At 41.0% G+C, this 12339-nt stretch overlaps 1 long non-coding RNA gene across 3 annotated transcripts in view; it reads right to left on the bottom strand.

Moving 5' to 3' along the window:
• The window catches only part of LOC112585609, a 238502-nt gene that overhangs the window by 85997 nt on the left and 140166 nt on the right, over positions 1 to 12339 (bottom strand). The window contains exon 4 of one of the 3 annotated variants that reach the window (XR_006551776.2): positions 8968 to 9034. The exons of the other annotated variants lie outside the window; for them this stretch is intronic. This is a non-coding gene — a long non-coding RNA (uncharacterized LOC112585609). The remainder of the gene's footprint in view (positions 1 to 8967; positions 9035 to 12339) is intronic. 3 annotated transcript variants of the gene reach the window in all.

Below are 12339 nucleotides of genomic sequence, written 5' to 3'. Positions count from 1 at the left end.
TAAAAAACAAAGAGCTTGAGAAACGAGGTGACTGGCCCAAAAATCACACACAATTCATGGAATGAAAACTACAGTCAAGGGATCTGACCATCCACAGCGCTGGGAGAATGAACAGCCTACTGTGAACTGACTGATAGCCTACTAGGAACCAACTGAATTTGTTTTCTTTGAATACATAATCTATCCTTCAAAAGTCATTGTACTAGACATGATATTCTGTATTTTACACCAACGAAACAAGTTCAGGGAGGTTACAAAGTCACACAGCTGGTGAGTGACAGCACCCATGTGTGAACCCAGGTCTTTCCAACTTTCACATGACCAGACAGCCCTACTCTCCACAATTCAGTAAGCTAACTCAGTGGGATGCAATTTACTCTCCAGGCAGGATTCCAATATAAATCTATTGCTTTTCCCTGGACTCTTAAGAGGCAAACAATTCTCAAAATTTACATCAAAACCTAAAAGCTACTTTTCATACCCACGGGACTAAGAAGGCAGATTTCCTTCCAGGTGTCTCATTTGATCTTCTTAAAAGGTGGTTTCTTTTGGGCCATTTAAAAAAAAAAAATAAGTGCTGTCTACAGTGGCAGAGCTCTCATAAGGCTGCAGCAGCAGACTGATCAAGGGCAATATCTTTGTAAACACCATGCTTCAGGTTATTTCACAAGGCCTATAAAAGAGGAGGCTTTTAACACCACACTTTTGTGATAAACAATGGAAAAACACCAGCACTCTCTGCAACAGTGAGTCAAAACATCCAGAGCAAGGAGCTGACTGGGCCCAGGCACTGTGACTGTAAGCCGGCACCTCTGCCCCGCCAACCACGCCAGCCACTCTCCACTGTGCCCTCCATCCTGTGGGAGAAGAATGCCGCCACAGACCCACCAATGGCAGATGAGGCCCCCAGGTTCTTCTGGGAGTGGGACAGCCACTCGCTTAAGAGCAGGGTTCTAGTCCTCAGAATAAACTGGATTCAAATCAACTCTTTTTCTTACCAGGTGGTCACACGGCCAACTGAGTAAACTGATCCTCAAATTCTGTCTGTAACATTAATGACACGTACTTCACAGAGTTGCTGTAGAAATTATATGCAAAATGTACAACACACTTTAACACAGAACCTTAAACTTGGAAGATCCTTCCCACACAGCTTTTTTTCTGCTCATCTTAATAAACAATGTTATGGAGTTCACAAAGTCCTTCCCTATGCATCACAATATATAATACAGTATACACTCTTCACGGGGACCTTGCAAGGTGGGCAGGGCAGCTGTGGTATCCCCCTGACTTGTCAGAAGAGGGGGCTTCACGAGTTCTAGTGAGGAGGATGAACCTAGAGCCTGTTATACAGAGTGAAGTATGTCAGAAAGAGAAAAACAAATATATTAATACAAATATATATGGAATCTAGAAGGATGGTACTGATGAACCTATTGCAGGGCAGGGATAGAGACACAGACATAGAAAAGAGACTTGTGGACACAAGGAGGGAAGGAAAGGGTAGACAAATTGAGAGAGTAGCATTGAAGCATCACATAACCAGATGTAAAATAGATAGCCAGTGGGAATTTGCTGTATGATGCTGGGAGCTCAACCTGGGGCTCTGTGACAGCCTAGAAGGGTGGGATGGGGTGGGAGGTGGGAGGAAGGTTTAAGAAAGAAGCAACATATGTTTACTTATGGCTGATTCTTGTTGCTGTATGGCAGAAACCAACACAACATTGTAAAACAATTATCCTCCAGCTGAAAAATAATTAAATTTTTAAAGAAGAGCAGGTTTCAGACAGCAACAACTTGCCCAAAGTCACAGAGGAGTAAGTGACACAACCAGAATCCGACCCCAGATCTTTTGCCTCCTAGTTTAGTGTTCCTTTTCTCTGGCGTGTCCTAATGCAGTATGTGGTAGGATAGAGCCCCAATTAGGATTGTATTTTTCTTGAAATAAATCAAGAATTCGCCAGCGCAGCCTGCCGATCTACAGAAACCACACTCGCTCTTTAGGGGGTCACAGCTATTGCCATAAACAAAGCAAGTAGCTATGTGGCTGTCTGTTTTATAAATAACCAGGAGCCTCTAGGAGGAAATAACTTACAGTGAAGGCTTTCTGGTGGCCGAGGAGCACCACAGACTTTCTCACAGACACACTCAGAAGCACTGCTATTTGTCTTTATTGCCGTTAATAAAAAATGACATCACAGTGTGTCTTGTGCTGCCTCATCAGCGGTGGGAGACTCCGTGGTGACAGGGAGAGAGCCCTGAGTTAGGAGACACGACATCTGGGTTCCTGCACTGATTCTGTCTCAAACCAGCCTTCTGGGCTCCACTTTGCTCATCTCTAAACTGAGAAATATGCAGGTGATCTTCCTGGTTCCTTTCAAATCTAACATTCTCAGATCACAGTGATCTTTTTGAGACCATATGAAATGTCCCTTGAGGGCTGATGACTCTGATAGGGCCCAGGAGCTACTAACACAGAGACTGTTTTTTCTCACATTTGAAAGCACTCTTTTGCGGCAAAGTGCTAGATTAGCATCAACCCCATGTGACAGAAAAAAATCTGGATCTAGAGTCAGACATTGTGAGTCCCAAGCCTCAACTTTTACTTATTACGGGTGTGACCCAGGAAAGTAACTTGACTTCTCTGAATTTCTCTTCCCTCAACTTTGAGATGGGACGAATGCCCTTTCGGCTCTTGATGAATCATGGCTGTAAATTGCTGTATGCCATAGCTAGTCATAGTGTGTGTGAGTCCCACAAACCTAGGTGCAAAAAATGCCCTGTCCCTTAAGGTTCCTAAATCATATTTAATCTCTAAATTGCAACCTGCCAAGCAGTGAGGAAATGTGGTGACTCCAGCTGTTACTGGAGTTCCATCACTGCCATACTCCTTCCAGAATCCCACAGTGATATCAGGGGTCACAAAATGTCTGGAATATTCATAGAAGGGCTCTCTGCACACCATCAGTTACTCCAGAAATAACCATTGCTCTGGCCTGAATAACCTGCAGAGGGCAGGCAGCTCCTGGACCCCGTATGGGTTCAGGGGTAAGGTGCTCGTGCGGTAGTTCCTCACCAGCCCCTCCCTTCCACCTTCATTTGGAGACAAGCAAGCCCCCATCACATGCATTTTTATGCACAGACTGGCTTTTGTCTACAGAAAGGCATCTATGAACAACCCTGGGAATGTTACCTGCCCTCAACCTGACCTCCCTACTCTAGTTTATCTTACTCCAGTTTCTCACCCATGAAGATTTCCTAGCAACAATGGCTCTTTGACCAGCCGAGGTTTCACCAGCAAGAGCCCGGCAGGAATGACAGATTCCACCATGCCACATGAGGGCCCCAGGTGTCAAGGAGGACAACTGGCGAGGGATGTCTGCTCGAGATAGGGAGGGGGAAATATCCATAATGCTGAAACAAATCACAAGTTTACTGTATACATGATGTATAATATATGATATGTATGAATAAATTATCCCAACAGCTATTTTCTTATTTATTTTCTGTTGTACATATACAGCATTTGGGAAGTTTAAATCATAAAAAGCTACTGTCAACATCAATGGTTTTGCAAACATGAGAGAACTTCCTGAAAGGTTTGGGTCTTTTTATTAGAGATTCATATACTCCAAATACCTACTATTTTCGTTTCAAGTTGATATATTTCCATTACAGGCATAGTAAAATGAGCCTTGTTCTTCGGGGAAATTCAACAGAAGTGCTTCTCCGTCAGGATCAGAGCCCAGCTTTCCACCTTCACAGGGGCCTGCTGGCTGGCCTACCTCTCCCACAGCCACATCAGGGACCATAACAAGGGACAAAATTCTGCAGTTGCAGCCAAAGATCAATCATCCACGTGGATTACCCTGGCATGTTTTAATCCCACCCCACCCTCTGCCTCCTGTCAAGCCCTAGGAAGTTTCCTTATTTTCTTTGGGGTGTGCTTGGGGGTTAGGCATTTTCTTTGTGTTTTTTGGATCCGTCTTCATTAGAAGGGAAGAGTTTCTGGAACAGGTACTCAGAGTGCCTCACGCTGCACATGGCCAACAAAGGGATTCACTTCACTTTGGAAATCAGGCACTGTGTGGCCAAGTCGACATATGTATGCAGCCATGACACATGTATGCAGCCAACTCTTCAATGAAAAGCTTGAGAATTGGTCATCAGCTGTGTTGCATGGCAATTAGTGGACACTTATCAACTACCCCCACTCCCGTCACCTTTTTCTTCCTTTTTGAAGAGAGGAATAGGACGAAGAATAGAGTATTAAAAATTTTATCAAAATGCTCAAGGCATACTCTGAAAACTTGAATTTCTTGAGATTGGCTGAGAGAGCTCCATGTTGCTTTCTCAGCCCTCAGCACAGACTTAGAGAGTTTTGCAGAGCCTCTGTCACTCTTTAGGCTGTGTAGAGATTAAGCCTCCTGTGGTTGAGATGTAGAAAGATGCACATCTGCCCTAAATGTACAAGCTAAATGATGGGCACTGTGATATTCAGGCCACTGGCTATTGCCCAAGACCCACAAGGCAGGACCCCTCCTTGGCAGGTTTCAAGTAAGAAACAGACCCTCTCTGCCAAAGGTGAGGGACGTTCTCCAAATAGGAATGTAGGGGCCATGATGGGAGCACAGTGACAACTGGCTCCAGACATTCAGAGAACAAAAGGAGCCATTAGGTCACATTTTTAAATGATTTTCAAGGGCAAGGCAACACAGAGTTCACAGAGAAGATGAAGCTTGTAGAACATTCTAAGATTATGTCCCTCTCTGCCCCAAAGCTACAACATGCTAAAGTTCCCAAGTTTGAGACTGCCAGTGCAGCAGATACTAGCTACAACTAGACACAACAAAGAACAGAGGGTCTTAGGCTCACACAACCCTGCTGCGGTGCTAGGTGGGTCCCTCAACAGATTTATAGGCCAGTTCACTCTGCCCACCATCTCTACTTGATGGCCCAAGCAACTGAAAATGACCTTATTAAATATACAACTCATACATATTCAGGTTGTGCTGTAAACACTCAAAATGGCAATCATTAAATGCACATTACAAAGAAGGCCTATAATATGTTTATTGACAATATCCAAAATAACCAAAAAATATAAGACATTTAATTTGGGTTATTTTTTAAAGTTCTCTAAAATCTTCTATGTATCTTTGTAGGAAAAAAGCAATCTGAATAACAAGCGTGTATTAATTATCTCCGCTCCAGCGCCTACCATCTTACCAGGGTTTCTCTGACCTTGAACGTGAGGTATCTCCTCACTGCCGCTCCAGCAAAGCACAGCCACTGCTCCAGCACCCACAGCCACCAAGGGGCCAGAGATCAAACTGCCAACATCCACTGGATCATGGAAAAAGCAAGAGGGTTCCAGAAAAACATCTATTTCTGTTTCATTGACTATGCCAAAGCCTTTGACTGTGTGTATCACAACACACTGGAATATTCTGAAAGAGATGGGAATACCAGACCACCTGACCTGCCTATTGAGAAATCTGTATGCAGGTCAGGAAGCAATAGTTAGAACTGGACATGGAACAACAGACTGGTTCCAAATAGGAAAAGGAATATGTCAAGGCTGTATATTGTCACCCTGTTTATTTAACTTATATGTAGAGTACATTATGAGAAACGCTGGGCTGGATGAAGCACAAGCTGGAATCTAGACTGCTGGGACAAATATCAATAACCTCAGATATGCAGATGACACCACCCTTATGGCAGAAAGCAAAGAAGAACTAAAGAGCCTCTTGATGAAAGTGAAAGAGGAGAGTGAAAAGGTTGGCTTAAAGCTCAACATTCAAAAAAATTAAGATCATAGCGTCTGGTCCCATCACTTCATGGCAAATAGATGGGGAAACAGTAGAAACAGTTAGATAGTTTATTTTGGGGGGGCTCCAAAATCAGTGCAGATGGTGACTACAGCCAAGAAATTAAAAGACGCTTACTCCTTGGAAGAAAAGTTATGACCAACCTAGCCAGCATATTAAAAAGCAGAGACATTACTTTGCCAACAAAGGTCCGTCTAGTCATGGCTTTGGTTTTTCCAGTAGTCATGTATGGATGTGAGAGTTTGACTATAAAGAAAGCTGAGTGCTGAAGAATTGATGCTTTTGAACTGTGGTGTTGGAAAAGACTCTTGAGAGTCCCCTGGACTGCAAGGACATCCAACCAGTCCCTTCTAAAGGAGATCAGTCCTGGGTATTCATTGGAAAGACTGATGTTGAAGCAGAAACTCCAATACTTTGGCCACCTGATGCGAAGAACTGACTCATTTGAAAAGACTCTGATACTAGGAAAGATTGAAGGCATGAGGAGAAGGGGACGACAGAGGATGAGATAGCTGGATGGCATCACCGACTCAATGGACATGAGTTTGAGTGAACTCCGGGAGCTGGTGATGGACAGGGAGGCCTGGCGTGCTGAGGTCCATGGGGTCGCAAAGAGTCGGACAGGACTGAGCGACTGAACTGAACTGAACTGATTAATTATCTACTGTTTGAAAGTCATGATGATAACTTCAGAAACCTTTTGTGTGCTTGTGTGTGTGACATCGTACACACCCCACTCACCTACTTCAAAAACTTCAATGGCTCCCAGTTACCAGAGGAACAAAATTAATGCATTATTCAATTCTCTCTGTGATTTCGCACCAACCACTCTCCCAGTTTTATCTCACAGCTCCTGCTTCACTGCAAATAAACAGTCTGTTGCCGAACATATCTTTCCTCTCCCACCTCTTTGCCATTCCATCTCATACACGCCTTAAGTTTGTGTTATAACAAACTATTCTTTTTTTCCCCAAAGTAGTCACAGCACTTCATTTGGACCAGCAATTTTCAACTTTTATCAAACTCAGAAATATGCTTAGAAGGTAAATTCTGGGTTCCTTTCAGAGAGATTGTAATTAGGGATTGTAGATCTGAGGAGGGACTAGGAACCTGTAGATATTATAACCAAATCAGTTTGCTCCTTTGGTAGAGGAGCTTCAAGGAATCACCTTATGAGAAACCCCAGATTGAATAATTTGCATACGATCTTTCCTCTCTCTGAAATGCCATTCTCCCTCTCCTCTACCATAAAATTCCTACTTATTCCCCAAGGCCCCAGTCAAATGTAACCTCCTTCCCCTCCTAGTCAGAATACATTGCTCATTTCTCTCTGTTCCCATTATATTCAGTACATACTACTTTCCCCAAATTTATCACATCTCATCAGGCTTCTTAGGTAAGTGTCTTTCTTCTCAGCTAGACAGCAACAGTGTGGACTACAACCCCGCACTGTAAGTGCTTGATAAATGTTTGATCAATAAAGGAACAAATGACCTTTGATGCTAAGGTTTACTCTGCCTTGAATCGCCTCCACTTTTATTTCTAACTGAATAAACCCTAAAAAGCCTGTTTCAAGGCCAATATTTCTTCTTTCTTAAATCCTTCTCTGATAAGCCCCCAAATATATCTCCTGCCCACCATGTGACAACAGGTATTGTTTTTCCCGTCTCTCAAAGGATTTATCACATTGTCTTGTATTATGGGTATCTGCACACACATTCTTATTCCCCCCATTTGACCTCTTTGTCCATTTTTGTGTTCCTCAGAAAACACAGCAGAGTGTGTTGTCCATAAGAGATTGTCAAAAAATATTTGAGAATTGAAATGTACACAGTCAACTTGCCTGTTAAATGTATAAACCTCTTGGACAACTGAAAAACATTAGCTCCTCCTAGTTATACTAGGGACTTTCTCTGTGGCTCAGAGGTCAAGAATCTGCCTTCAATGCAGGAGCCGCAGGAGACTCGGTTTCAAACCCTAGGTCAGGAAGATCCCCTGGAGAAGGGCATGCCAACCCATTCCAATATTCTTGCCTAGAGAATCCATGGACAGAGGGCTACAGTCCATGGGGTCACAAAGAGCTGGACATGACTAAAGCGATGTAGCAGCAGCAGTTATGCTAGAACAAAATCAGAATATAAAAATCATAAAGACAATAAGAGTAATGGTTTGCTTTTCTGGACAGGTAAGTGATAGCTTCAACTTCCCAAGTATAAGAGTTTGCAGTTATGAAAAAAGTGTTTACCTATACAGGTCTCTGTCTTGTAAGACCATTTCTACCATTTACTATTGCTGCTATTATCATTATTTCTGATTCTGTGGATGGACAAACTCAGATGGAGATATAATGTAGAATTTGCTATTATCCTATGTAGAAGCTCTGATCTGCTTATGGTAAAAGAATATCCAACATTTCTCCTCCCCCAATACTCAAACTCTCCATAACCAGAAAGAAAAAAGTTATTCATTCATTCACTCATTCCACAAACATTGAGGTTTGCTTAAATACAAAGACCATGTCTTCATCTTCTCCATAGTGGAAGACAAGCAGAGTTCCTGCCAAGCTCATTTTCATTTAGAACTTGTAGATTGATGACTGACTGAATGAACCGACAAAAACATGAACAATAAGGAAGATAGTTTTATCCTTTCCCTAACGAAAAGGATATGCTGCTCTTCCAAACTGTTAGGATAAATTAAAATTGAGTCATTGTTGATTTGTAAACAGGAAAAACCATTTCTAAATTCAAATAGTTTTTTTTTTTTCAGACAGGTAAGTGATAGTTTATGCTAACTTGTACAGAGTTTATGCTTAAGAGAGAAGGGATAGAGTTTTGTCACCCAAGGAACCCCTTTTTCTATACTATACAAAGGATATATTTAATATTGTAATATTTTACTTCAAAAGAACCATTTACTTTACCTCTCAGTATGATCTCAAGTCATATGCTTCATGCACCTTCAACAAGTGTGAGATTTTCAAACAAGGTAGCAGTGGGTAAGTTGATGGAAATGTATCTGAAATTAACAGTTATCTTTGACAATCAGCATTCAGTCAGTTGCCCATGAAGTATAGTCAGACTTCAGGAGAATGAAGACAGAACATTAAGAAAACAACCAAGAAGTCACTTACTGTCAAAGAGTGCTGGGGCTGGTCCACTGACTCTGGGACAGGCAGATGCCCATCAGCATGGCAGCTACTGGAGAGAGCAGCAGAGGCAGACACACCATCATACAGTGTTCATTGATGACTGCAGATGGCTTTGAGTAAAGGCTTCACACAGTTCTCTAAACGTCTGAGCACCAAACAGCAAAACTGTGTTAACTACAGGCTTCATGGCCACTGCAGCTAAGCAGATGGCTATGTCACCTCGGGGAGCCTGGCTGTACTACTTGAAAAGATCTGCCATTTCACCATAGCCAGTTAGCTAGCTATTCTCACCTGCAGGAAAGGAAACTCCTCCAGTTACAGGTCTACATTCATATCCTGTGACAAAACGCACTCCAGGCACTAGCTAAACCAGGACTAGTGAACTGTTTTCTCTTGGACTTTTATTTGAATGCTACAACGGCAGGAAATTAAGTTTGCAGGTGAACATTTATAAGAACTGTCCAGAGCCCTTTTATATTATACAAAAGGAGTCTGCATTATCATCCCATCCTCAAAAGCACAGGGAAATAGATAACAGCTAAGCCAGGAATTGTCACACCCAAGCAATTGTCAGGAATTAAATAGTGGTTCTGAATACAGTCTGTAATTGAAATGCACAGAATCCTCTAAAGCAATGTGAAAAACTTCATGACATTGCAGAGTTGTCCTGAGCCCTCTCTATTGCAGTAGGATTGAAGAGAATGCAGCAAAAATGTCAATTATAGAGTTTGTCTTGTACCTCATTAACTGAAAATACCATTGGGGCTTTTACACTTTTCTGAATAACTATTTACAGCTCACACGCTGACCTTGAGCATTACTATTGCGTTAGTACAAATCATTCAGGGAAATAGGAATAACAAAATATGAGGTTAGAATAAGCACAAAATGCACTGGAGTACCAAAGAGGAAAGATGCAGGGAAAGATTCTGGTATGCTTAAAACTGAATATGAGCTATCTATTCACATTAAACCAGGAATCTACTCCCAGAGACATAATGGTTTGGCTTATCAAAGCATCATTCTGCTATCATCTAATCTTTTCTAAAGTCTCTAGGATTTTAAAAGACATTCTATACCCTGTCGAGTTCTAGAAAGCATATTTAAAACTACTTTTAAGAAATGCGCCAAAATACTAAAAATGCAAATCACTACAAATAAATACTGGAAAACAAAACTCTGTAGGGGCCAACTAATGAAGAAATATGAAGTGGGCAGGCAAAGAAAGGAATATGAACAGAGCAAGGTCAAAGGTCTAAACTGTGTTCTTGAAACACCTCTTTTCTGGAACAAAGCTACTTACTGAAAAGACATGGGCTTTGGACTCAGATATATCAGTTTACATCCCACCTTTAGCACCCATATATATGACAAGTTTTAACCTATCTGACCTTCACTTTCCTCATCAGTAAGTGAGACTATAAAAAAATTTTTTTTCTGCAGAGTTAGGAATGTCTGAACAAATTTTACTGAACTTGGAACTTGGGCTAAAAGCAAGCCCTGGAAGGTAATTTATGATTGATCTGCTACAGAAAACTCCAGAGAGGTCTACCTCTCAGAGGTATGCATTTATGCTTCAAGAGAAGCCAAGGTCTGGAACCAGGGAGACATCCTTGATTGTAAAGTTGGAAACAATAGTTAACTTTTCTTTAGAGAGGTTTCTTTACATTCTGAAGAAGGAAAGAACTCAGAGTCCTTCTGGAGAAGCAAAGGTTTTTTTCTGCTTCATTTTAGGAAGAGAGGGAAACACCATATATATAAGCATCCAGATTCATTCTGGGGGGGTTTCCTCACCTACAACACAGATTGTGCATGGAGGTTTGTCCATCCAGTTCTCATAGTGTTGCTCCAGAGGTGAGACGTGGAACACAGGGGAACCACAAGGGTGATTATCATCTACTTTAAAGCAAGTAACACTATGCTCTGCCCCAGGAATTCATACGTGCATTCAAGATCCATAAATAAAAATATAAAAAACCACACTGTCCCCTTTGTTGGAGAGGGTAGGTATAAACACACAAGGGGAACAGGCTAGAGTTATGTGATATTAAATTAACCCAAAGGTTAACTTAATATGGTTATAGCTAGTACTTAAAGAAATATTTATAGGAACATGTGATAAAGTGCTTGGTATACACACAATTTTATTGTTGCTTTTCTGTCATCTAAAATAAATAAAACTCCTATAGAAATAAGAAAATCTAACACCCAGATCTTTGTTTCTAATACCACTTTCCATGAAACATGACCAGGGCTGATTTTAGGACTGAGGCAACTGTAAAAGATGAGCTCATGGTATCTTATACTGCCATAAAGTAAGTGTTGAGCACACAGACACACAGACACACACACACACACACACACACACAAACACACACAATGAAAGTATATCAAAGGAGTTCCCCATGGCCAAAGCTTGAACATTTGAACATCAAAACAAATAAAGTAGTTCTGAATTACAAACCAACATATAAAGTAAGTATTCATGAGTCCATATTGATTATAAATAAGTGATTTAATAAATCAACAGTGGAGAGAAGACAAATGTCCCATGCAGGAGAAAAATCCCAATAAACAGTGTAGACACTCCACCTGAAGGAAATGAATAACTCCTCTCTTTAAGTGCAGCCTATCCATAGTGACTTTCTTGCAAAGAGTATAATGTGGAAAAAGGGAAAAACAGAGAAAAAAGAGGTGCTCAAGGGCAGCATCAATACTGATAAACCTTATTGGTAGCATGTATGTACCCTTGATATGATGTGATGAAAATGTATTTTACCTCAGTGATCTCCTTCCCAGAGATCCATAACCCCAGCCTAATTGTGGGAAAAAAATATAAAATTCCAATAGAGGGACATCCTACAAATACACCTGAATAGAATTATTCAAAAGCTGAAACTTTTAAAGTCTAAGGAAGAAAAAGAGAAGGAAAATCCTCATGCATTTGTAGTAGGCAACAATTTTTCAGCTAGAACATAAAAAGCACAAACCATAAAAGAAAACATTTATAAACTGACCTCTGTGAAAATAAAAAAAATTATGTTCTTCAAAGGATGCTGTTAAGAGAATGAAAAAGCAAATCATAGATTTGGAAAATCATACATGATACATATATCTGACAAAGAACTTCTATCCAAAGATCTTTTACAATTCAATAATCACAAGATAAACTTGCCATTTGGAAAAACATCAGAATCGAACACACAATTCATAAATCATGGCTTATAATGGAAAAGTACTATAAGGCCAAAATTAAATATCAGTACACACACACATTCATTTTAGGATGACTAAAATGATAAGCCCAACAATATCCAATTTTGGCAAGGATATGAAGCAACTGGAGTGTTTGAA

The sequence above is a fragment of the Bubalus bubalis genome, chromosome 1 (genome assembly GCF_019923935.1).
Source record: "Bubalus bubalis isolate 160015118507 breed Murrah chromosome 1, NDDB_SH_1, whole genome shotgun sequence".
Lineage (NCBI taxonomy): Eukaryota > Metazoa > Chordata > Mammalia > Artiodactyla > Bovidae > Bubalus > Bubalus bubalis.
Note: the sequence above shows the minus strand (reverse complement) of the source record. Positions and strands in the feature narration are given on the sequence as shown.